General features: G+C 38.4%; 2 protein-coding genes across 3 annotated transcripts in view; both read left to right on the top strand.

Moving 5' to 3' along the window:
* LOC126874844 (MYG1 exonuclease) overlaps window positions 1–25,678 on the top strand; it is a 212,020-nt gene that overhangs the window by 150,264 nt on the left and 36,078 nt on the right. The gene's annotated exons all lie outside the window — the stretch shown is intronic.
* Window positions 1–25,678, top strand: part of LOC126874823 (FK506-binding protein 5-like) — a 61,664-nt gene that overhangs the window by 3,018 nt on the left and 32,968 nt on the right. The window lies entirely within an intron of this gene.

Here is a 25,678-nt window from a genome sequence, read left to right as displayed (position 1 = left end):
TCGTACTAGATGATTGTTCACGGAGATTCGTTCGGTTGTGAGACAACAGAAAATTGCACGCATACGATTGTTCTCAGGTAGCCGTGCCATACTAACAACTCGGTTGCGGTCATTATCGGTTGCTCAACGCCCCTTTATCGAAACTGGAGCGTTTTGTTGCCGTGCTACCGACGAAAGGAAGCCCGGAGTAAAAGTCCTGAGAACGGTCCTTCGTGAAATCGTCGATTCTAAATATGTTCCCTCTAATGGTAGCGAAGAATTTTGTTCGTTTTTTTTTGTCAGTTCACCTGGAACAGGCGATGAAAGGTGACTGTTCTTTTGTAATATGCATAGTAAGGGGTAAACACGTATTTCGATCTTAAATTATGAGATTATTATCGGTACTCGGGGAATAATGAGCCACGATTGGTAGAAATTCTTCGACCTTTTTGTTCTGGGATATTTAGCGCGGATACAAAAATGTAGAATATGCAGAAAATGGATCTCGGGGAGCACGAACGTATGTATCATTACCTCGGATATGTCATCCTTTTATAGGAATACTTTATTTCATGTTATCTTTCTCTTTGCATGTTTAGAATGCAATCAATATCTTTAATTTAGAAAATAAATTGCACCTGTTTAGTTCAGCTTTTTTTCTTTTTTTTTTAGTTTGGATAAATGTAAGTATTGTTAAGAAATCGCGAATAGTTCAGAAACTACGTCCACTATCTGAAACGTATGTATGCTGTTCGAAAGGACTGTCCTTTCGTTTCAGATTTCGTTCACCACGGGGGTCGAACGACGACAGGATTGTCAAACGCGTTGATTAATTGATAACAATGATTTAGGATCGTGGAACGTGGCGTGGGTGCTCTAGAATGCGTGAAGTGGATGACCTAATATGGTGAGCCCTCAGGCGAAGTCCTTGCAAAATTGTCTCACCCAGCCGGCCAGTCTAAGGTCTCAACAAACTTTCTCGAAAACTTTTTGTTGCAAATTACACATCTAATTGTATTTCATATTTTTGTACTCTTTCTAGTTGCTATGTAACTATTAGCTTTGACACTTACCGTTTGACATTAACTTAGCACTTGAAGGTGTAAAATAAGAGGCGACATTACTTGTGAAATAACGTGATATAAAGGTCAATTAAACCGCCCTGGTATTATAAATCACGTAGAATTGTAACAAGGTTCAAGGTAGTCATGATAATGGTATGGGTGTGGTGATTTCAAAATTCGATCGTTAGTCGCAAATTATTCCTCTTCGAAATCTTTTATTCGCAATTTTTCTTCTCGTTCCCAAGAAAATTTCGTCAGCAATTTCTTTTTTCCTTGCGTCTGATCGTTCTCCTAAGTAGTTTACTTTTTGTGGTTGTCTTTTTTGGCGTGTTATAATTATAACAGTGTTGCTCTGGTTGGTTTGAGATTTAAGCAGATCGAAGCCGGTTTTTTAGCGAAGGGAATCGCTTTTTCGTTGCGTGAACTGCAAGCTGTTGTTTTATGGCTCCGAGTTTTTTGTTAATTAGTCGTTCTTTACGGTGATAGCTTTCGTGACAATAAACAGACTTTTGTACCTAATGAAATCTTTTTTAATTAGGACGGGTTCTGGATGTTTTGTGAAAAACTGTCGCGAATATCTGAGTCATAGCTGTTTGCCTTCGATCTCTGAATCCAGCTGTTGTTTATCCTTTTTAATCTTCAATTCGATAAAATCAATAAAACTCAATTACGCTCTGTACGAAAATCTCTGAAACGGCTGAAAGCTAGCAAGTTAATCGTTTAATTTAATCCATCTCTCGTGTTACGCCGCGTGTCCGAGCTATCAGATACGCGATCTTTCAATTAACCAGCCTCTGGAAAGAGAATCCGCGGTCGATCTGCTTGCCAGATGTCGAAGGCAGAGAAGAAATAAACGGTTCTCGCGTAAATCGAAAGAACAAGTTACATAATAAAACACATCGAGCGCAAAAAGTCACGGTTTCTCGGTACTTTCGCGCTGGAACACGCTTTTCTTTCGTTTTTTTCTCTCCCTTCTAAAGTGACTCGACGCTTTACTCAACGAGCCTTTTATTATCTCACGCGCGTGCCCTCCGAAATTCTCGCTTATCCTATAAATGATCGCAAAATGGCGCAATCGAGCGCCGAAAATGGCGCCGTTCTACCGATTACTGACGTAATTCTCTTTATTCTCTGGTATATTTAGTCCAATACACCGTGTCTCGCAACTACAACATCGCTCGAAACCTTCAATTTTTGCATATTATTCGATTCAATTTTAATATTTATTAAATCCAACTTAATGTACTATACTCTTCTAGATAATTGCAAGTGAATGGAACAGGCCCTGGTCCTCGAATCACGATCTCATAGAAAAATTGCACTGTTGTAACTACAAAATGATAACTGACAACTGATCATTTTGAGTCCATGAAACTTATTTTATTTCAATTGTTTTACAAAATATAATGGAACGTGCGTCACCTACGATCACCGCGATAGCCAACGCGTCAAGAGAAGATAATAAACTTTCTCGATCATACGAGTCATTATTTTCACGGAAATCGATTGTATAATATATAGCGCGTAAAAGTGGAAAATTTTTAGGGTAGTTTTGCAGTTATGAGACGCATTGTACGGTTCGTATGGACATCGATACGTCAATTTTTCGTGCAATGAAGCGTTACATTGAAACGTACCAGTCGTGATTAATTGGCCCGATGGGAGGATTAATTTTAGGTTAGGTCTTTTGTGAAAGGATACGATTTCAGGATGATAAATCGCGAATTTAATGCCGTTTGCTCGGCCTGGAAACTTACGTTCCGCGCGGGTCTGTTCGCGACTACGGAGAGGAAATTAATGGGTTAGCGTTTCTGCGATCTGTATGAAGTAGCGAAGTGTAGGAAGAGGAGAGCTACGTTGGGTAACTGGCTCTTAGGTAACCCGCTGCGGATCTATTTCAGTAATTGTCAAATTTGGTCGGTGATTTATGATTATTATCGGCAAATGAACGAATCTTCTTCCTCGATTTCCATTGCTGAATCATTAAGAGATGAATTTAAGTTTCAAACTCTTTTCCTTATACGAATATCACATTGGAAATTGTATGGGATGTTTATTTTTATTCATTTTTCCTGCATATCTAAAAGTTCAATAAATATCACATTTTAAATACCATTGTATCCAACGCGGTTGTTTTTCTCCTTTCCTATATGAAGTTCAAAGGTTGTATCCTAATTTAACCGAAAGTATAATACTTGGTCAGGCCATTGTCTATGTAACATTACCAAAATGATTATTTTATTTGTTGGATACCAATTCTCCAAACTCGATTCAAAACTAAAAAGGAATCTACCACACAAATTCATCTTACGAATCCTATACGAGAATTATTGCAGAAGAATTAATACGAATTCTAGGAATGAATACCAAGTTACTTAAATCGTCATTAATTATCTTGACCATATTTCAGGAAAGTAAATAGGCAAATGAAGTCGTCAGACCCGTTTGTGTCGTTTGAAGGATTCTCTTTCTGTGAATCAGGGGAATTAATCTGTCGGACGATCGTTAGATCGATCGCGGATCTCGACAACAGCTTGCAAAACAGGAACGAGATCCGCTGTATCTGCAGAAACCGAGGCTAGTTATACGTGGCGCGAAACGAGTGGGAGAGCCCCTTACGACAGTCACATATCCGCGTGGCAGTTACGCGGCATTTGTCGCTCTGTCTACGAGAACGATAAAAGGAAATGGCCTCTGGTATCGCCTATCTGTACAATCACTCTTGGGAGCCACGGTTCACCTAGATATGCTAATATGATTAGAAAAGAGCAAGGGACATTTGCAAGGCCTTTTCCTCCGGAGCCGACCGGTAAATTGCTCGACGCTGTGATACTATAGGCCACACGTGCGCCATCGCGTTTTCAGCGCAGATTATTTCGTATTTGTTGAAATTATCCATCCCTCGATGCGTTTGCACGCGATCATTTTCGTTTTAAACGTATCTTTAAATTTCAACGTTTGACAAAGACGGAGAGAGAGAGAGAGAGAGAGAGAGAGTCGACGTGGTAAGAAATTATCTGTTATTTGTAAATTTGTGGTGCAGAATATATATAGATTCAATGTAATTTTCATAGAAAGTGGATAATGCTTCCACGAAGAATTTCCAGACAGCTGAATATTTTTCTGGAACGTAAAAAGAAGCGAAATCGGAATTGGAGTTAAAAGTTTAATTCAGTGGATCGGTGAACACAATGTGTCTTTCACATGAAATTCTCGATGCAAAAATTTCAAACTTTCTCTCAATTCTATATATTCTATTCTCTACAATAATTTACGAAATTCTCTTATCGACTGGAGTGCTAGAATATCAATCATAGCGACAAAAACGCGTGATTACACTACGTCTTTACTTTCACATTTTCCTAATTCGTACCTGTCCTGGTAATATAAAAGAAGAAAATGCTGCGCGAATACCTGGCTAATTGTAAATCAGTTTGCCTTCACATTGGAGAAAAATCGGTCGACCAACACGTAATCACTGATGCAACGTTGCGATAAAAGGGGGAGAGAGTGGCCAGCGACATTTAGAGGATTTTTCTCGACGGAAGCGTTTCAGTTCGATAATTATCAAAGGTTAACTGCTCGGCGATTCGCGTGCGCCGTCCGTAAATTGCATTTTAAACTCGTCGTTCGATCGATCGTACTTTCGTTCGAACAAACCCCGTGATTGAAGAAATTTTTATTTCCATTTCTTGTTTATTCGCGAATATGCGCGCATACGTTTATGCGTGATTTAATTCGTCGCACGTATTCAATGTTAGCCTCTTCGACTAAATTGCAAAACGCACTTGCGTAAGCAAATGACTGCGTCGTTCTATCGATCAAATTTTTCATGCGTGTTATTGGCGAAGAAATAATTTAACGAAAGAGCACAAGCAAACAACGAGAAGCATTCAAATTATAAAATATCGATAAAAGAGATCTGGTCGTTTATTACAAACAATTATATTTCTCGAGAAGAGATCCTGACAGAAATCCTAACTTTGTATGTAAATTGCAAAATTGGAAAACGCCGGTCTCCCCCATAAAACGGCTTATTCCCGGCGAATTAATTCTTATTCGAACGGAACGAAGGGTTGAGGCGGAAATTGCGGGTGTCCGTGGTAATTACGAACGGTTCTCTATGGGTCAACGATATTTGTAGGCAGGCCAGCCGATAATAAAGTTACGACAGAGAATGGCGTTAATATTATGCAGAGACTATCGCTTGTCTGGTATTGTTGTGGCAGTCAGTTCTGGTAGCACGTAGATAACCAGCCTGACAATGGCGGCCTCTGTTACGTGGCATTGTGAAATGATAACACTTTCATCGGCCACGACGACGTTCATTAATCAATCGCTCGGATGACATTGAAATTTCACGCGGAGCGGATAGTACAACGTTTTTGATGATTTAATTGAAACTAGAAACGTTTTAATTCGGTTTGCGTTGACTTGTACCTTTCTCTTGTTAGAGCCGATGAATCGGCAATAATCGATCATTGGTGTCTGTGGCGAGTGGGAGATTAGTCTGGGATTTAACTTAATCGAGTTATTTGTTAGTGTGAAATTCGTTTAATCGGGCGATCAAAAATTAGTTACGATAGATTAGTTTTTACAAAGTATAAATTTGGCATTGCATATTCCTATAATTAATTACTGTGATTGTTAGTTTGAAATTTAACTTATTCGTTTCTTAGTATATTTAAATACGGAATTCGTAATTAATGATTATAAATCAATTTAGAGTTAGGATGATTCTCAGTCTACAAGTAGAAACTTGGTGTTCCTGAGTCACCGTACGTTCTTTAAGATGGATCACAATCCTGTCGATCCACGGTTCGTCAGGCCGATCCGCGAAAGAGTCACATACTAATAACTGGAGCAAAGCGTTGTGTAAGCAGTGGGTGGCCGCCTTTCTCTGCCAGTTGCCAGCTTTAATACGATCGTCGTATGCCAGAACACCGATTTCTGCAGCCGCCAAGGATCGGATTCTTTTTACACTGCAGACATTAGCCGAGTTAAGATCGGCTTTGTGTAATAATTAGAACGGCCACGCCACTCGATATTTTAATTACGCTACAGTCGTCTTAATTGGGCTTGATCACGGTGTCGACAGATCTCCAGGAAAGTTGATAACACCGATGAAATAATATCAGAATATCAACACGCTTCTGAAATAAATCACACAATTGATAGAATAATGACGGGCAATTTTAAATCTTGAATAATTATGAGTTATTATCTCCTCTTTTTCAGTGACCGAAGGTGTTACGTGTTTCTTTCTTCTTTTTTTAGTTTACGTATCCCGAGAATTGTTTCCTTCTATATAGCTGCGGATGCAATTGCGAAATGGAGTTCCTTTGATTCGATTAATTCGATCGCGTTATGCAGAGGAGATCGGTTCAGAGAAATTAAAGTTTCGGAAATTCGTAGGAGATCGTAATTGGATTTTGTACCTTAGAATTAAAATTCTTATCCGATCAGTTTAATTCTTATATCGTTAAGAAATTAAGAATTTCCTGAATAATTTGAAGATCGTTGGTCGATCGATGGATGTCTACCAGGATCGATAACAGACACGCTCGAGATCCGCCTTTATCCGCCACGCTCTTATTCCCTTGTGATCTTTCCGATTCGTTCGATGCACAGATGCATCTTTGACCAATTACGAAAGAATTCAGTTTCCATTCCTATAAAACCTTTCACTTCCTTGATCGAGCATTCATAAATTTCATTATCGTGCGAAGATTTACATCGATTAGGATTTAACAATAAAAACCGACCAGTTTTTCTTTCCATTGGCCTTCGATCAGTCGTATTTCATTAAAGATACGTTACAGCAAGTTGGATTTCGTGTCTGCGACATTCCACATATGGAATATCGATTATTTCCGAGAGAGATCCCGAATTGGCATAAATTTCGACCAGCATAGAGCAGCTACGAATATTCGCGAGGAAAATAAAAAATGCGATTAATATTTCCACCGAATTTCTTATGTATAGACCGCGAATTTTTATGCATTTAAATTTTGGAAAATAAAAGGTGCTAAAACGCACAGAATACGCGTGATACAACGTTACAACGATACAACGTTTAGTAGGCGAAGCAATTTTCTACCCGAGTTCCATTTATTAAATTTATTATATTCATCAAAATATAAATCGTTGGATAAATATCCCCGCAGTCTAGTTACGAATAAACAGGGCATTTGTTCTTTTGATCGTGCCAAAACACAGGGGATACATATAATATACAGAAATGTGTAAAATACTCCGAATATTCGTTATAATATTTAGCCGATGAGACAAATTTCTATTTAGGTTCCATTTCCATAGTTGCGTTCGTAAAAATACAAATTTGTACGAATATCCACAGTTTAATTATGAGATATTGCGTGTTTATTAAGCAATGTAGCTTTGTCCAAAAATGGTCAGAAGGCGGTAGCTTTCGAATCGATCGGCCAGAATTGACGGAAAGCCGGCGGAGGTGAATTCGAACGGCGCGAATTGAAACAAGAGGTAACGAGTGAATTGTCGCGAAGGCCATCCAGCTCACTTTTCCCTCGCACTTTTCTCAGCTGATTCTGGGGGCTCTCGTTGCGGCACTCTCTTTCTCTCCGCCTTCCTGTCTGTTCTATTTTCGTGTCGTTCTCGTACAACAGCACGGGGAAAAGTAGGAATTCCAACCCGCTATCTCAATGCCGTGCGATCGAATTTTTTTCTTCGTCGTCCGAGAACCTTTGTTCTTCGGTCAATCAATCATACGCATTGCGTATGCGTTCGCGACTGTAGAACGGTACAATCCAATAACGTTAACGAAGCTTTCTTATCATTCGCACATTTTCAAGTAGAATGGTTGGAAAATTGCGAACTTTTGGTCGACTGTTTTAGAATTTAGTACCCTTCACGTGGATTAATTGGAAAATTGTAATTTTTTGGAATTTCAATTCGTTTGTTTGATCGCCGATTTCTTTTCGCGCTGATTAATCAAAAGATTGCTAATTCGATAGCTTCGTTATTATACAATAGAAACGCGTAATTTCAAATACGAAACCGTAGCATATGAGTTTTGTTAGGCAATAAAGGTACAAAGTTCGATAGAACTTTTAATTTCAAGGCCCACCAATTCGAATTACCACATCTGTCTCGTAAGCACGGAATAAAAAGATCGCTATGACGTCTGGACCACGCCCACCCACTATAATTGACGATTTCGTTAATACATTTCAGAGCTGATTAATCTATATCTCAATTGCTCTCGATCCTTCAAGGTAGCTGCGTGTAGAAAGTTTCCAAGCAGAGGAGGAGATACCGATTCGAGTACGAAATTACAATCCCAAAATCGCGCTTCACGAATATTTGCAGCCTGTATTTGTATACAGAGGCTTTTCAAAGTACTTGAACACTTACAGTTCACATTTAGCCTTAAAACTACCCCTATTCCGAATTATGAGACTCTCGATGCGATATTCATCCCACGATCAACATTTATTTCACGTAGAAAAGTCACACGGATATTCCGATCATACGTTAACGTCACGATAATGAAATTTCATACTTTTATCGTAAATCTTCCTAACGTTGAATACGGCTGTTACATTTAAACGAGAAAGTTGGAATATCTCGCGGGCCATTTCAAAGTTATATGATAACAAAAGGAGACATTATGTGGTATAAATAATTTTTGCGTGGGTAAAGTGACGGGAAAGATTTTGAGATCAAACTGACTGTTTTAAACGAGACCCTACATTTTTTATCCATGATATAGTGGGTGTCGAGACGAAAACGACTCGCTATATCGTATCATTTCATGCTATACAGTGTTAAATTAGACCTGAAATTGAACGTACGCCGACTAAACCCTATGCTGCTGCAAGTATCGACGAAGTTGCAGAAAGTTTCCGAACAATTTTCTATGGTTACGTATTTGAATACTTTCATGAGCCATTGTACACGCTGCGTTACAGGATGTTACGCTGCGTTACAGGGCGATACATTAATCTGCTTACTGGCCTTTCTCTTCTTTCACCTCGTTATGCATCGAGCATGTGGTTAGCGCGTGACAAATTAGTTAACGATTTTTGGCAATATTTATTACAGTGAAAATTCCAATTTTAATACGGGGAAAACGATTTTATTCTCTTCTCGTGATTTATTATTGACTTTACAATGTTTCATTTATTTTTACACGTGGCGAATTTTTCTTCCTTTTGAGAATTCGATCTTGATCGATAATTACTTTCCATCGCAGCGGATGCAGATACAGTTCCTTTCAAGTTAATGTATTCTTTTTATTCCAAGGTTAATGTTCTAGCAAGTCGAGGTGTTAGAATTGCACTCTGCTGCATTTATATCGAATAACGAGTTCCTTTTACGTTTCTCCATATTCACGAAAGAAAATATTACTTTTGTCGCAGTTGAATTTGGGTAACGTTGCTCGAAACTACGAAGAAACTACGTTCATAATCAACTATGAAAGATTATACTACTATTCCTATTCGAGCGAAACGATGATTCTAAAAATTGTGAAAAAGTACTTTCGTAATGAAATCAGTATCGTTAAAAATATCATTAAATAAATACAATATTATGACGTACATGTGCTGGATGAAATAATTATTTTATTTTGATTTACATATAACACCTAATTTATTTCGCAAGGAGTTAAAGGACTAATTTACGATTATTTGTGACAATCAATAACGTGCTTTGATATTTTTATTAAAAATCTACTTAATACTTCCATCCTCGAATGACGTTATCCTAACTTTTTTGTCATTTTGTCAATTTTTATTTTAGGTACTTAGAAATTGAGCCATAATGTTTGTACAAATACTTATCGCAGCCGCTATGCATCAGATCAACTTTGGATCGCTTATCAACTGTCGACAGCAATTCGACACTTTGTGTAATCTTCGCGTGGGTCGCGAAAAATGACCATTTTCGACGCGTAAAAGTTGGAGAAGTTGCGGTCTAAAAAAAAAAAAAATACCTGAAAAATGCCTATACTCTAAAGAAACTTGCCAATTTTCTTAACCCACAGACGAGAGCTCGATGGACGTCGAAAGCCCCGTTTCCAAAGCGTCCGAATAATTTTTCCTGGCTGTCCACCGTATCCTTGGACTCGGTTTCCCCTCCACTCTGGACCGAGTGACAGAGCCGCGTAGAGAGGGAGAGAACGAGCGGGCCTGTCCTCAGCGCAACAGAGAAACTCGACCAAACCAGCCGAGCAGGAGAGAGAAGGAACAGATTTCGAGCTGACAGGAGGGATAAGAAAGCCATGCACGTACTCGGTTTCCAGTGGAACGACGACTTTAGTCTGACGACCGCTTCCACCGAGCGAGGTTGACAAATCTTCGACGTGTGTTCTTCACCCGTGTGTGTTCCCTCGTGCACTCGAAACCTTGAATTTCCCGCGTTCCCTTCCCCATTCTCATCTACCTCCAACCCCATTCACCAGTGCTCTTACCGTTCTCCGTTAATTCTGAAAAAGATTCTTGAAAAGTGATAGGTAATAAATGGTCCACGTAATATGGTCTATGGTACCAAGACATCAAGCTTCGTCTTTTAACGAAATCATCGTCTTTTTTCTAAAATACATGGAATCGACCGTAGCTCGCAAGACACTCTAGCTGCTAGAGTCTTGATCCAGAGTCGGCCTCCAGGTGTTTGGAAACTGATCGTGGCACGTGCCGCAGTAGGAATTCGTGACTCGAAGAAATAATCGTCGACGTGTTCTGTGCAATCGCGGTTATTTTCGTGTCTGCGTGTGAGAGAGAGAGAGAGAGAGCGCGAGAGAGAGAGTGAGGGAGAGAGAGAGAGAGAGAGAGAGAGAGAGAAAGAGAGAAAGGGGAGAGGGAGAAAGTGTTTACTCGTGACGATACTCAGGTGAATAGAAGGTAATATCCAGGGACGGATCACAGAGGTTTGGATGGTGTTTCGAGGATCGATTACGGGGATGAGGGACTCGCGGGTGTCACAGAATGACTCGTGCACGTTGTGAGGGAGTCCGGTGCGGTAACATGCGCGAGATCCTGCGTGCTTCCAGGGGCAGATAGCTCGTTCTGTCGAGGAGAACATCCCCAGGGAGAACAACAGCTGAAAGAACCCTAGAACATCCTGAAGGATTGAGAGTCGCGCAGGACACCTCAGGTTCGTCGATTTTCCTTTTCATTCAGAATTTTCACCTTGATTTTAACAACTTAATTAATAGAATAACCAATTTTTAATGGATATGGTACATGTAGCGATACTTCGAAGAAGCTTAACTAATACCTTATAAATACATGATAGTATTTTTTTTGCACTGCTATTTTTTTACTCGTAATATCGGTTTCAAGTCGTTAAAATATCGCTTTTGGACCATACAATGAAGAATCTATGTGATAGGAAACCCTTACATAACGGTGTATATGCATTTAGCGATCGTAATAATAGAAATTCGTTAGCTTGATAGATTTTCCGTGTTTTGAATTATAAAAGAGAAGTCTGTAACCTACAATTTCTAACTTCATTATTATTGTCTCAAAACGCAGCTTAGACTTGACTAATTACTAGATGAGTAACCGATTACTGGGATTCGTTCGTACATTAGTCAGGGTTGAGTAACTTTCTGAACGATTTTCTTCCATTTCTTTCGTCCAGAACACCTGGATCTCAACGCAAAAGGCTTTCGAAAATAGTGTCCGTGATTTTAATCTTAATTGCTAGCATTACGAGCACCTGAGCATTATAATACAACAGTATTTATAGACAAGCGAGTTATTAATGTGCGTCCCTACTTATGGTAATTTGTACAGAGAATTTCATTAGACTTCAAAATTAGTATAATCATTAGTTATCCATATACTGGCAAGAATAACGGAGAAATCCTGGTTTAAATAATGGACTTAGATCGATCGGTACAATTTTTATTGTTACACCTTTAAACGACTGGAATATACTCGTCATAGCTTCCAGGTATTTCCAAATTGCGTTGTTGGTGTAATTTATTGTTTGTTGCTGACGTCAACATGCTTGAAATTCTTGGGATACTTCGTTCGACATTTTTTGGTAGGACAATATTTTTAATCGACGCTGATAACCGAATTAGATATATATAATAATTCTTACGTGCTTCATCGCGATCATCTTAAATGAAATTATCTATAAATCTCGACACTATCTAATTTCGTGTTAGGTATTTAATGGGCCATTAAGTTTCCCAAATTAACAACCGCAGATAGCCAACGTCGTTCTTTCCAATCATCGTTACTTCGCTTCGTCACGAGCATTCCCATAAAATACTTCATAAATTCTTTGTACCAAAGAGTAATCTAAACACTACCTACGTACTGATAATATTCAATACCTAATGATTTATAGAAATTTCTGAATCACCACGCGAGTCCTAAAATAAGCTATAGATGTGTAGTATGAAGAATTTCAATTATTGTTATCTCATTTTTTCGCAAGCTTCCCCATAAAACGTTTCATCAATTTCGATCAGTCTCGCATAAAACACACAATAGCCTACAAAAATTTTGAAATTGCCACGCGGGTCCCAGAATCGATTACGAAAAGTCAGTATTACCTTTCTATCTATCATTGCTTCATTTCCTTGTTGTGATAATGTTCGACACACAGTAGCTTACAAAAATTTCTAAATTACTATGCGGATCCCATAAGGAATTTCTACTTATCATTGATTCACTTCCTCGCAGACTTCGTTACAAAACAGTCCACAAATCTCGACACACGTCCATTAGAACACCATATTGCCAATATACTGGAACAGCTGAATGCTTCCTGAAGTATCAGAACTTAAACCAATTACCAGTAGTACCCACTATAAATTTAACGCCACATCTCTAAATTACCACGTTTGAATCTAGCAGAAGCCGACATTAGTGCAGATTTTCCATAGGGAAGTACCAAGCAATCAGTTACACCACGTTGCTCTAGAAGTGATCTCTAGCGAGATCGTGTTTGCATAAATGCTGTTTCGATCGGTAAAAAGGACACGTTAAGTTAACGCGGAACTGTCTCTGGACTTTGCCTCTGCTTACTCGAGAATCGAGATCGCATTAGTTTAACGATGACGCTAATCGAAGCGTTGCAATGCAATGGCCAAAAGTAACAATTTTTAATACCAACAAAGGATGTGTATTTTTCTTAATCTTGTCATTTACGTATACTACTTCTAATAATTCTAACAAAGAACTTGTTCGTTTATGCTATTTACTTTCTCACATATTTTACGTATCTATGTCTTCGATGCAAATACACGATCGCTTTAATCATCGCTACTTCTAGCGTTAATTTATCGACGCGTACGTCAGGATAGCGCCGCCTGACGGGGATTTTTTCGCGGGTAGGGTCCGCTTGTCAGGTTAGCCACCTGTTGCGCAAGGGAATCCCCTCTACGGCCAGCGGTGTGGAATCTTTATTTTTGTCTAGCGAGCTGCGACGGCGGCGTGGCATTAAGAAAGCGTGCCTCCGCGGTGTCACTGATTGATGACCACGCGAAGACAATTCAACGAGCATCTCCCCTTCCTGGAGCCGTGAAATGAGAGACGCCACGCGCAAATCAAAGTCGATGACGTAGGCTCTTTCAGGGGAATTTATTTGGAAAGAGCAATTAGAAACTTTTCTTCTTTTATTCTTCTTAGAGTTCTTAGAGTTGAATGAATAGGATGAAAGTTCGGTAGCTGTGATGGGTTTCGTTTGACTTGAACGAACGTTAGGAGATTCTTCTATCTAGGTATGCTTGTAGTAGTATTTCAGCGGTATGTTTAGCAGTATATTTTAATCACATTTTCTTGATTACCCTGTTATCTTAAATTAAATTATCTCGTATCGACGTTCCTCGACCGAATCGAATCTTTACTCAATGAACAAAAGTTCATCCCACTTTGATCCTGTTTTGACTTTTAAAATGTCATTTACCTAATTTGCAAGGAAATAGAGGAAAGCCTGAACGTAAGTAACGACAGCCACGGATAAGTGATTAAAATCGATTTATTTCGGAAGCGTGCGATTCCTAGGCAATGTATAATCAAGGAAAACGTTCAGTCGATTTCTATAATCGCCATGCTAGTCGTTTACATCCCGTGGATTTATTCGCGTATTTAGAACGGGGCATCGACATTGCCTTCGATAGCGAAGATAATACGCGAGCTGCTTTGATTTATGGTACCTTACCATGAAGTGAAACGGAACCACTAGATTTCTCGTTGTTAGATAACGTCGTAAGCAGGAGTGCTTTCTTACTCGCGCCGCGAGAAACGCGATCTGGATTGCAAATCGCTTGTAATAAATCTCGCGAATCAATAACAAATAGAGCTAACGTTGCTGATCGATGTTTCATCGGAATGTTCGATATCAAAGCCATTGTAAACACACTTATTAACACGTTTGACGAATTTTTGTAATTTTTTTATATCAGATAATTAATTACTTTAATGATAATTATAGCATATTGATTCACCATTTCGGCCTTCAAAAATTAGTCGCTGAAATATTGGAAAGTTTCGAAATTCCAAGGGTCGAGGTCATTGTCATCGAGGATCGAATCAGTGACTGGATCTCTCGCCGATTATCGTCCTTTTGTTCTTTTCTTTCGCCTTCTTTCCGCCGCCTGCTCGAGCGAAACAAGAAAAAGAATGGAATCACTGGCAGCTGGTGCTTTCTACCAATTAGAAACCAGCGATAGCGGATCGTCGCGAACAATTCTCGATTTTTTTAGCCTACATCGTGAAACGTCTATTTAAATGCCATACATCCTAGTGGATCACTAGATCTTTACGAGGAAAATCCTGTTGCAATTTTTCCAGCAGGCAAGTTTATTGCCTCGCCTACGATCCAAGGATCGGTTCGTTGTCGTAAGGAATTATGGCAGTATTTTATCCAAACTGGTTTTATGTATTTCGTTTCGTTTTCTCAATGGGTAATTGGCTTTCATTTAAAAATGTAATTAGATAGAAGGTCGATCAGTGGAAACGTACATACGTACATGCAAGGAGAAAAGTAAAAGCGAATGATATGAAAATTGATCGATAATTGTATTTTCATGATCTTGTATTATAATAATATTATTATCGGTGATATAGAACGTACGAGGAATAGATATAGTAAATACAACAACGATAGTGAAATTTCTGCAGTGATACAACTAGCGTGTCCCGTGATTGCTGCGACCCGCTCACGCTGGTTCAGACCAGAACTATAATGGTTCCTGCGCGTAGAAAATTATAGTAATTTGATATCAGTAATTTTGGTAATAATATTGCTAGTATTCTATAATAACGCTATAACGATATTATTAACAAGGATTAAGCTCAACGTAATCTCTGCGTGTCGCAAAAGGTGCTTGAAAGAGAAAACCTATGAGAATGAGCCACGAAAAGAGAGTTAACGAATTTTCATCAATTCTAATAAAGCTTTGATAGTAGCTACAATTTCTTGAACTGGAAAGTAATTTCTCGATAATACGAATATTTTGTCATCGAAGAATTTTAATCCAATCTATGGCGTATAGAGATTTGTCAAAGTGCGTATTAAACTAAAAAGGGACGAAAATTGAATATTATTCATCTTTCTAATCACCAAATGCTTTCGGATAATGGTTAGCTCAACGGGATAGCTTTCGATTTATCGGTGATTACCCATTTCATATCTCGCGCCATATACCCGCGTGTATTTGGTTTCTTTTGTGACTGGCGGAACACAATGAACCACGTAATCGAAGGGATAGCGTAAATTCCATTGTTCGCCGTTTCAATTTATGCGGTTCAATTCGACACAATAATTTATTGTTCGGGCCGTGAATGAACGCCTTTCTCCGGCTGGACCACACTCGTAGAACCGGTTTAGAACCGTGAATCGTCTGTTGAATTATCGAACGATCCGCCATAGGAGAAACGATTTTCATTAATGAAAACCGTTTCTGGATATCGTACAGCCCAATTAATGAGCTTTCTCGTGAATTTATACTGGTCTCGTTTTAAAGATGAATATTGCTCGTGTTAAAATCCTATCGATCCCAGACGCTAATGATTTACATTCAATTATCGTGTGTCGATTATAGTCTTGAGAATTCTTATGGTTATTTATGCTTCCTCAATTGGTATATTGGTAAAATGTCCAAAGTACGGCGCTTTCTACGGTGCTTGGAAAAACACTTTTCTTACGAGCCTGCACTTTTTAAATTATACTCTCGGTAACACGAATTTGCATAAATATCCGCAGTCTAACTGCTCCAATTACTGCGAGAAACGACTAATAACAGGAATTCCGACGACAGAAAAGAAATTACGATAGTTGCAAAGATATTCCATTTAAAAAAAAACGTTACTGTGGTCACGTCAATCTGCTTTCAATAGAAAATTGCTTGTGTCAATTTAAAGAAATTATTCATGCTTAATAATCGCTATCAACACTAACAACACCAGTAACAGTCGTTGCAATATAATAGCGACAGAAATTTCTCCCTAAACAAACAGCGTCGTTAATTTCATCCTAACGATGAAAAAGTGGCACGCGACAATTTTAGAAAACCGCGTGAAAAGATTGGACAACAAATGGCTGACATTTCACTGTGCCAGTCAGTTACATAAAGCTCGCTGTGTGTTTCCGAATCGAAACAGAGAAACTTGGACTATCGAGTAGGATATTGCCATTGCGGCGCGGCAACAAGAAGACCAGAACCGCCAGAAGCGATAGTTGCTGGACAACCGGGTAACCAGTTAGCTTTCGTTTTCGATAACCACTTGTTCAAATGTCTGCATTCTTTCTAAAGGTCGGTAATCGTGCGTAAGACCGCCAACCGTGAACGAGAAAAATGCTCGATATCAATCAATAAACCCTATTTATTTTCTACATTTTCGGTCATAATTATCTACTCGAGCCTGATCTGCTTTATATTCTACTTTCTTTTTGCAATTGCACGCTGTGGGCTTGATACGTATAAAATAATCGAGACTATTTGATAAATTCTATTTATCCTGCGTCCTTTTGCAATTACGCGTTCCGTAGCTGGATACGTATCACAGTTGACTCTTGTAGCAACTTGTTTAGTTAATGTATGGGGATCGTAGAAAATGTAAAATAATTTGTTGCTTGCGGAGATATAGCGATTAGAGGGTAGAAAATTGCTGGATTTCGCGCAGTGTCATTACTAGAGCTTTCCATATACGAAGATCGTCGAAGGACTATCTTATTTTATCGCATTGATAAAGATTATAATTTTCTGAAGTCTTTGGATTATAAATTGTATTTGATAAAATCTCGAGCGATCTACATAATAGTATATAGCAAATATTTCAAGCTTCTCGTCTGGCTGGATATTACGTAAAACACGACTCGGAACAGGATTTCTTGGGTAATCGAAAGAAATAAAAAATATAAGGCGCGCGTACTCGAAGTAATATGCAAATGCGCGGATTCGAGAACGACGGTTTTACTCTTTGCTCTGCTTTCCTCGTAATTCGCGTCTTAGATAATACGGTGAAAAATACCGAGTTCTGTCACTCGCCAAGTTATCCGCGAATCGCAAGCCAGCCAGCGACTATTGATTACCCGGCGATGACGATCGACGCGTATCGATTTCACATTTCCTCGCGAGACACCGTCACTTCTCCTTCGGAAAAACGTGTAACGTGAACAGGAAAGCTGGAAAAATCGATTGAAAAAATTGAATTTGTCGTTCGATGTGTGAAAGATGATTTACAATTTTATTGAAAACTAATCGATACAGAAAATTGCTTTTCAGATTTAAACGAATCTTTTGTAGAAATATTGCATTGGAATTGATATTTATAATTCTTTGGTTCTCATTTCGAATTCTCCCACTTTTCAATAACAAATTCCTAAAATATTATTAATCTGCAAATAGTAAAATATTTTAAAAATTCCTTCTATCGCAAAATCACTAATATTCGCGAATCTTTTCTTCCTCGTACCTATTCGTGTTCGCAATTCTTCGACCAGACGATGAATTCACACTATCCAATATCGTGAGAGTTTTCCACAATGCACTTAGAAAGTGTACAAAAAGTGCTGCATTCCTTTTTTCCCTGCTTTTCTTGTTCTATCCGTTCGCGATCGATGACTCTCTAACGATAATCGATACCGTGTTACGTAAGTCGGTTTTTACTCGGCAAAATGTATTGTGGTACTTTCCCGAATGTATCGTATTACGGAAAGAACGGTTCTCACTGTGCATTCCATGGTTTTACCCCTTTTCTTCTTCGTTCTCGAAACCGCAGTTAGAAAAAACTTCTTCCTTTACACTTCATTACCACCACTTATATAAATATTCGAAATCAACGGGTTTTGAACGATAATTTTATCGTATGGTTGGCTAATTGCCGTTATATAATTGTATAAATTATTACATAATCATATAGATACACGTGATCTAAATGAGTAATATAGTTCGCGATTTTGAAATCTTGCATACCTAGTTTTAGTGAAATTTTATTTGTCTTTCTTACTGAAGCAAGATTCATGGACGCGAGATGAAATACTCGAGCTGGAGATTATTCCATGTACAAAAATGAGTCGAGAATATGGAATAATGTTTTCTCGATGGAGATCTCGTTTTTGAGAAAACCGGGTTTGAAAATTTGCCAAATACGCGTTCGCTTGGTTAACTTGCGATATTTCAGATTCAATTTTCTCGAAAACGTAGCTCCGTCGAATTCATCATTGTTAATTTATCGCTGGAACTTGTGAGAAAATTTTTCACGAAACATTCGAAGATCGAATCAATGATCCGTGCAAGCGTGAACGTGGCTTGAGCTGCTTCGAGGACAGCGAAGCGTGCAGCGTGAATCAGGCATTACAAAATGCAATGTCCGGCCTTGTACCTCTGCTTTTCATCTGGATTCACTCGTAAGCTTCTTTTTTCGAGTTTCAACTCTCAGATTGACTTTCAACAGCTGAGGCACAGTTTCACCATCGTTACGCCTGCTCCATTCAATAAAGCCGTCAAAGAAAATGGAAAACGTCAGAGCCCTCGGTGAATCTACTTGAGACTGAATCGAACCAAACACGTTAATCGAGCAGCGTTTCAACGAAGATTAACGGAGACCGACGATTTCGTTCTTCTTACTAGCTCGAGTATTACGTTTTTCTAACAAAGTTCTAGTTCTCTACAGATGGTCTCTGAGAGTAAACAGCTTTCTCTCGGGAAGACACGTAACAATATTTTAATTCGTGAAATGCAATCCTTTTGAAAAAGTCGAGTCGAAAATGTGGAATAAGTTTTCTTGTAGCAGGTTTCGTTTTCAAGAAAATTGATTTCTAAAATGATCGTGGCATCGTTATTACGAACTGACTATAAGTTATAACTTTTTACAATAATATATATATATATATATATATATATATATATATATATATATATATATATATATATATATGTACTATATCTTCCGCCACATGATTTATTTATAGAAAATATAACAATCTTTTGCGGTCCAAACTTGTAATTATCTCACGTTTAACTGCTTCACGTACTAATCTTGAATCAGTTAATCTCAAAATTGAGCTGTTAACCTTTATAACGAACAAGGAGGTACGAAAATTACAGTGGGAAAGACTGATTTGTAATGCAAATGAGACGCCAATAGCGATCGAGACCCGATCAGATTTTCTGTTTAATCGTCCAATCTCGTTTCTAACGCGATATCTCTTTTACGGAGACATCTGTGTTCTATTCGATGTTAATAGATTCGGTAGATGTTTCGCGATTCGAAGATAGCTGGGTGAATTCATTTCTCGTTTGCTATATAGAGTGTCTCGCTGAAATTAAGTATCTCCGATACTTTCACTGCTATTGAAACTATTGAAAAAAGTTTGTTCGCACAAGATTATCTTGAAGAGCGATCTAAGGCCACTGATATCCTTTGCATAGTAATAATATATTCTCTATCATTTTATAAGAAATGTATAGTTTATGATAAAAAAAAACGTTAATTCATAAAAACATTCTGAAAATTATTAACAGGGGTTTACGTTATCTTATTTTATCGTCGATAACAATGAAAGTAATCTAGACGTTCGATTTCAATGAGATACCCTGTGTATACACCGATACACTACAGTAACTCCATTCTCCGCTACGAGGATTTCATTTCCTCCGTTGTCGATTTCGAACGAATTCCTTTGGCTGGTCGATCTAATCTGACAAAATAGACATTGACAGAAATACGATGGGTATCGAAGAAGCTTCTTCTCATTCGATCATTCGTGAAAGTATTTCTGTTAAGCGCACGGTACCATGAAGTTGCTAGTTTGAAAAAATACAGCGACTGTGCATTTAACAATGAAAAATTACATTCTTTATTGCGAAAATCGGTGTACATGGGTACTGTAATCAAACAAAATTTTATGCATTTTGCAACCCGGCTATGGAATCATCCAACCGTCGTCCAAATCTTAATCTTAACTTTGGCGAAGGCTTATGGTATCGACATTTGGAGGGTTGATTTTACCCCTTCAATTTGAGTTAAAAAAGCTTGCAGCCAAAAATGTTAGCTGTTGGTTGCGTTAGCACGGCAGAAGCGTGAAATTCGTTAAACTTTCAAATAGTCTAAATGCAGTACCATTTCTTGCTAAAGGTTCGAAACCTAAAGTTTCTGTACGATCTGCAACACATTTTGTGGCTCTGTGACGATCATGGCCAGATTACATAGCCGCGATGTTCCTTTAGCAGGAACATAAGATTTCACGATTATGAAGTTTAAAGTCTCTTGACCCCGGAATGCTTCGTAACTATCCTGCAACTTCTGATTCATCTGGTTAAACGTTCTTATTCATCCGTCTTAAGATAGACTCAAAGATTCCGATAAATCGAAGATAGCTATCTTTCGAGCGAGTGAGTAGAAAATAGGCAATCGTGAAATGCTCAGCAATTCCAAGATCAACGAAATGAAATGGGTAACGGAAGACGGCAAAGTATGGAATAGAAGAAAGCAAAGAGCGAGCTGGGCTCTGAAGAACTCTGTCTATTACACACGACCTCGTTTACACCGGCGTTACGTGGGCGTGCAGTACTTTGTAACAACATATAAACGTCGCCGAAACGATCGAACGTGTTTCGGCTACAGTCGTAAAGAGAAATTTACAGTATCGTATGAGAGTTCGATATTCTTTACGATTGACATCATCGATCCGGCCTTTTCAAAAAGGAGAAAGTGACTCTGTAATCGCTTTGAGAATTCATGTTGAGGTAACGCCCAATGTCAGTAAAAATCCAATCCCTCAAACCCTAAAGTCAAATTAGGACACTAAAAACCCAATATTTTCTCCATATCGAAAGATCATACACAGTTGCTACGAGAAACGTGCTACTGGCACGTCATTGTATTTATCGTGGCATTTACATATCAATCCGTTGACGATTAGCTCGTCATTGCATATGTACTTTGTATTACAGTATCATTGACATTATTTCTATACGTTTCTATTACTATGACGATACCGTGGAATATGTAGGATCAACTAAAATACGTATAGTAATTGCTTTGAATTCTAATTTACACGTATGGTGAAAGATACATGTGAAAAAGGAGAGTATTTCATTTACTAATAGACCAATCTAATTGGTAAAATTTGTAACACACCAAAACAGTTGACACTGATTTACGTTGAACAGATTTGTAGCAGGATTTGTTTCCCTATTTCGTTGTCGAATGCATCGAAATGCGATCGAAGCTTGCCGCGACACTTCTAACGAATTCTAATGAATTCCTCGAAAGTGTCTGGCGAAAGGACGGACGATCGATTTATAGCCTGTTCAATTTTCACACGTGCATAGTAAAATAAACGAGGTTCGAAGTCTCGTAATAATAAAAATATTCGATTCTATGGTGACATGGTTATGCGATCATGGTGAATTATAATAACGTTCAGTTCGATTGGGAAAAATGTTGCAAGATCGAAAGTGTAAATAAGTTTATTTATCACGGTGCGAGCAGAAAATTGACATTTCACGGAGTCTAACATCGGGCGGTAGCTTTCGTAACCGTTTCGTAATCATTTATTCTGTTTTATTAAAGACGCGCATTAAATATGGATAATGTTACGCTGTGTGCGATCGCCCGATAGCGAATTTATTGTAACACGGAAACGCGGCGAGATATAAATGATCGGTTAACGTGGTTCGCTGATGTGGCCCTAGTGACTCACGGTGGAAGTGTAATTTCATTTCTTCGACGTTTTACATCGTAGCGATTAGAATTCCGAGTTACGCTTGGTGGTCTGTGCTTCAGATTAAATTATTCGTTGCAGAAAACCTTTAACGATAAGTATATCTGGTTATGTAGATGGCGAAAAATATTACGAACCGATGGATTTAAGAATTCGAGAATTTCTGAATCAAAATGATTAGAAATTCAGGTATCTTTTTGACCAGGTATATTTTGAAATTCAAGTATCTACATTGATTTATGTTCTTTGGAAACCAGGTATTTTTTAATTTGGATATCTAGAAATTCGGAAACCTTTTCGAATTCAAATACACAAACCGAGAGCTGGGAATTTAAATATCCTGGGACCAAATGTCTTTGGAATTTAGGCATTTTGAAATTCAGGTACGTAGCTCGGAATTTAGATACCGTGCAAGTTAAAATTCCGCAAAGCAAACGAAGAATTCTAAATTTAAAATTTTCAAGCAACTCCCCGAATTTGAAACTTGCAAAGAACCAAGAAACCAAGAGTTCAAAAATCTAATCGCACCATACACCGAAGCAGCGGATAAACGGACGATATTATTATTCGAGGCAGGATCGATTTATCCCGTTCTTTGTGTGTTAATAAACCCGCAGAGTTCTGCCGAATTTCATTTGCTGAAAATATTGTCGCTCGAATTCCTCGACAGCGGGCATTTTGAAAGTGTAATAAGGCACACGCGAGTTAACCGTATCAATGTATCGGCGCTACGATCAACAAATCGGCCATTTAAGAGCGATCGAACAGAGAACGGAGATTTGTTTTGTATGTGTAACAATTTACATAATCTGAGTCTGCAATCGCTGGTCTAGCGGGGGTCTAGCTTCGATCAAACGTAAGGGGAAAGCCGAAAGTTTCGTTACAATCGTCCATTTTTCTTTTCGTTGGCTCTTGCACATGGTGTAAGCATAACGCGCAGAGTTGTGTATGGAAATAGTTACATTATCGTAACGCAATTTCTCTTGTCGCTACGTATTTTATAATATCTCATTGTTCCTTTACGATTCACATCAGAGTATTGTCTTGTTCGGCGAACAAAATATTTTGTTCGCATTATTTAATTTGATAAATATCTCAGTTGTAGGTTTTTGAAAGTTTAATCAGTCAGATACTTAGAGATTTAGATTGGAATTCAGGTAGTGCGAATTGGAATTTAAGGACTTGGATATCTTGGCAACTTAAATACGATAATATTTGGGAATTTAAATGGATTAGGATTATTTGAAATTCAATTATTTTGGAAATTTGGATTTTGAGGCCTCCAATATGTTAGTAACTTAAACAATTAGAACTAAGATGTCTTGGGTATTTGAATATCGGAAACTCAATTCTTTATAATTTCATTTATTATTGACAAACAACTTAAGGACTTATACTGTTACTTTTACTATTTCCTTGGATTCTCAGAAGTTAAATTGTATGAAAATATCACAGCTGAATGAAGAAATTTTTTTCGTTGAAAAACATGGTTTTATTCTTATTTTCTAGAACGTTTATACATATTCAATCGGTGATCCAGATCTCCTCGCTTTCAACGTATTCGTTCTACGTGCAATCGTAGTGAATCAGCTCGAAGGATGGCTGGTTGAGAGCAGAGCGAATCTCCATTCTCTTTCTGACATCGCGTTGGTCTACGATTGCCGATTTCGTAGCACGATTCCACCTTCCTCGGACGTTATGTTTCAATTCGAGACGATTTTATGGAAAGTGAAAGCAAACGCAGCATCGTTTGCCAGTGATCAATTAGTCTTTGTCTAAATCGTACGATTCCCACGATGCGGGAGAGCAACTAGTCCATTTCGAGATCGAACGAATGTCGATCTAAATAGCCCATTGCAATTCTAAATATCTTTCGTCATAGAAACGTTGTTATAATTCTAAATAGTTTCTTGATATTCCATGGTCGATGAATTTTGCAAGACGCGCGTAATTTACGGATCCAAATATTTGGCATTCAGATAGTTCGAGAATTTAGGTATTTTCAAATCTCAAATATTTGGATGCTCTGGAAATTAGAATATTTTAAGCTGTCAAATCTTTGAAATTCAGATAGAATTGGAATACATATATTTTAGGTTTTCACATATTTAGAATTTTGATGGCCTGCGAATTAAAATAGTTTAGGCTTTCGAAAGCAAATTCCTAAAAGAAAATTTATCTAACAGAGACATGCCTAAATATCCAAAATTATATTTATATTTAGTACTCTAGTCGATTCATTTTCTATCCGGGAATACATCGAGAAGAATTTCATCCACGCGACGATTCATCCTTCTTTCCTACAACTTTACGTAACCAGTTAATTATCGCTGGGTCGATCGACTCTTCGTCGTGTTCTTCTTGCCTAATCGATCGCTATCGCGACGATACTCGGTCAAAAACATGAAAAGTCGAGCGCGCAGCTTTCTTTTTAGCCCTGAAGGAACACCTGTGTCCTCGGTTTATGTAAAAGCGCAACGATTGAACGAGCTATCGACGGAGAAAATCTTTCTAGAGCACACGGAATCCACTCGGGGATACATAAATCAGCCTCGAGATCGAGAGTTGCGAATCGAGGATTCTAGATCCGCGGATGAATGGATCGTGGACTACTTCTGTTTTCTTCGCTTCAACGTAAAATATAGTAAATAGCCAGCAAATGTATAAGAAGATTAACGTATGATAGCTTTAGATGTATCGTGATATATTTTCGTTAGAAAAATAAAATTGGATAAATGAAAGTGACCGTAGTAGAACACAGCGATGCAAAGATCAAGCAAATGATTTAGTTCTTAACCTTGCATGTCTCAATTTTCTATTTCCTAATCCTCGATTTAAGGGTTAAGTCGTAACTCACATTACGCGTCAACGACACCTGTCTTTGTCTTAGGAAAAAAAATCTTTCTTCGTAAAAAGCGTAAAAATTTGCAAACGTTTCCTCGAACAAATTAACATTTCACCGTTCCATGGCTATTTCAATCTCGACCACATTACAATATTCATAACAGCGTCGTTAAGTGTCAAGGTAACGGCAACGGAGGATTTATTTGCCAACGAATGATTTAAGATCCTCCTCGAGCGCATCCTCGACTTTCTAAAACGATCGATCGACTTCGTCCCGGCACACAGAGTCATCACGAACTCGCCCTCGCTACGTTTCGAAGAAAACGATTTTCCCGAGACGATTGGACGTGTTACGTTATAGTCGAATGGAACAATCCCTTTTCTGAACGGAGAACGGTCCTCGTTTCCGCTCGTAGATCGATCGACCGGATATTGCCCGCGGCCTCGCGTGTCGATCCTCGTCCTCCGTGATCTAGATCCTCCGGTGCATTCAGACGTTGTCCCCGTGGCTTCGCGCAGCTGGATTTCGGTCTTCGACTTTCTAATGCGAATTTCGAGTTTCGAAGCACTTTGTACGACTGCATGCTATTTGATTCAAAATGGATCTAGGTCAG

The sequence above is a fragment of the Bombus huntii genome, chromosome 16 (genome assembly GCF_024542735.1).
Source record: "Bombus huntii isolate Logan2020A chromosome 16, iyBomHunt1.1, whole genome shotgun sequence".
Taxonomy (NCBI): Eukaryota; Metazoa; Arthropoda; class Insecta; order Hymenoptera; family Apidae; genus Bombus; species Bombus huntii.
This window is presented reverse-complemented; position numbering and strand designations above follow the sequence as displayed.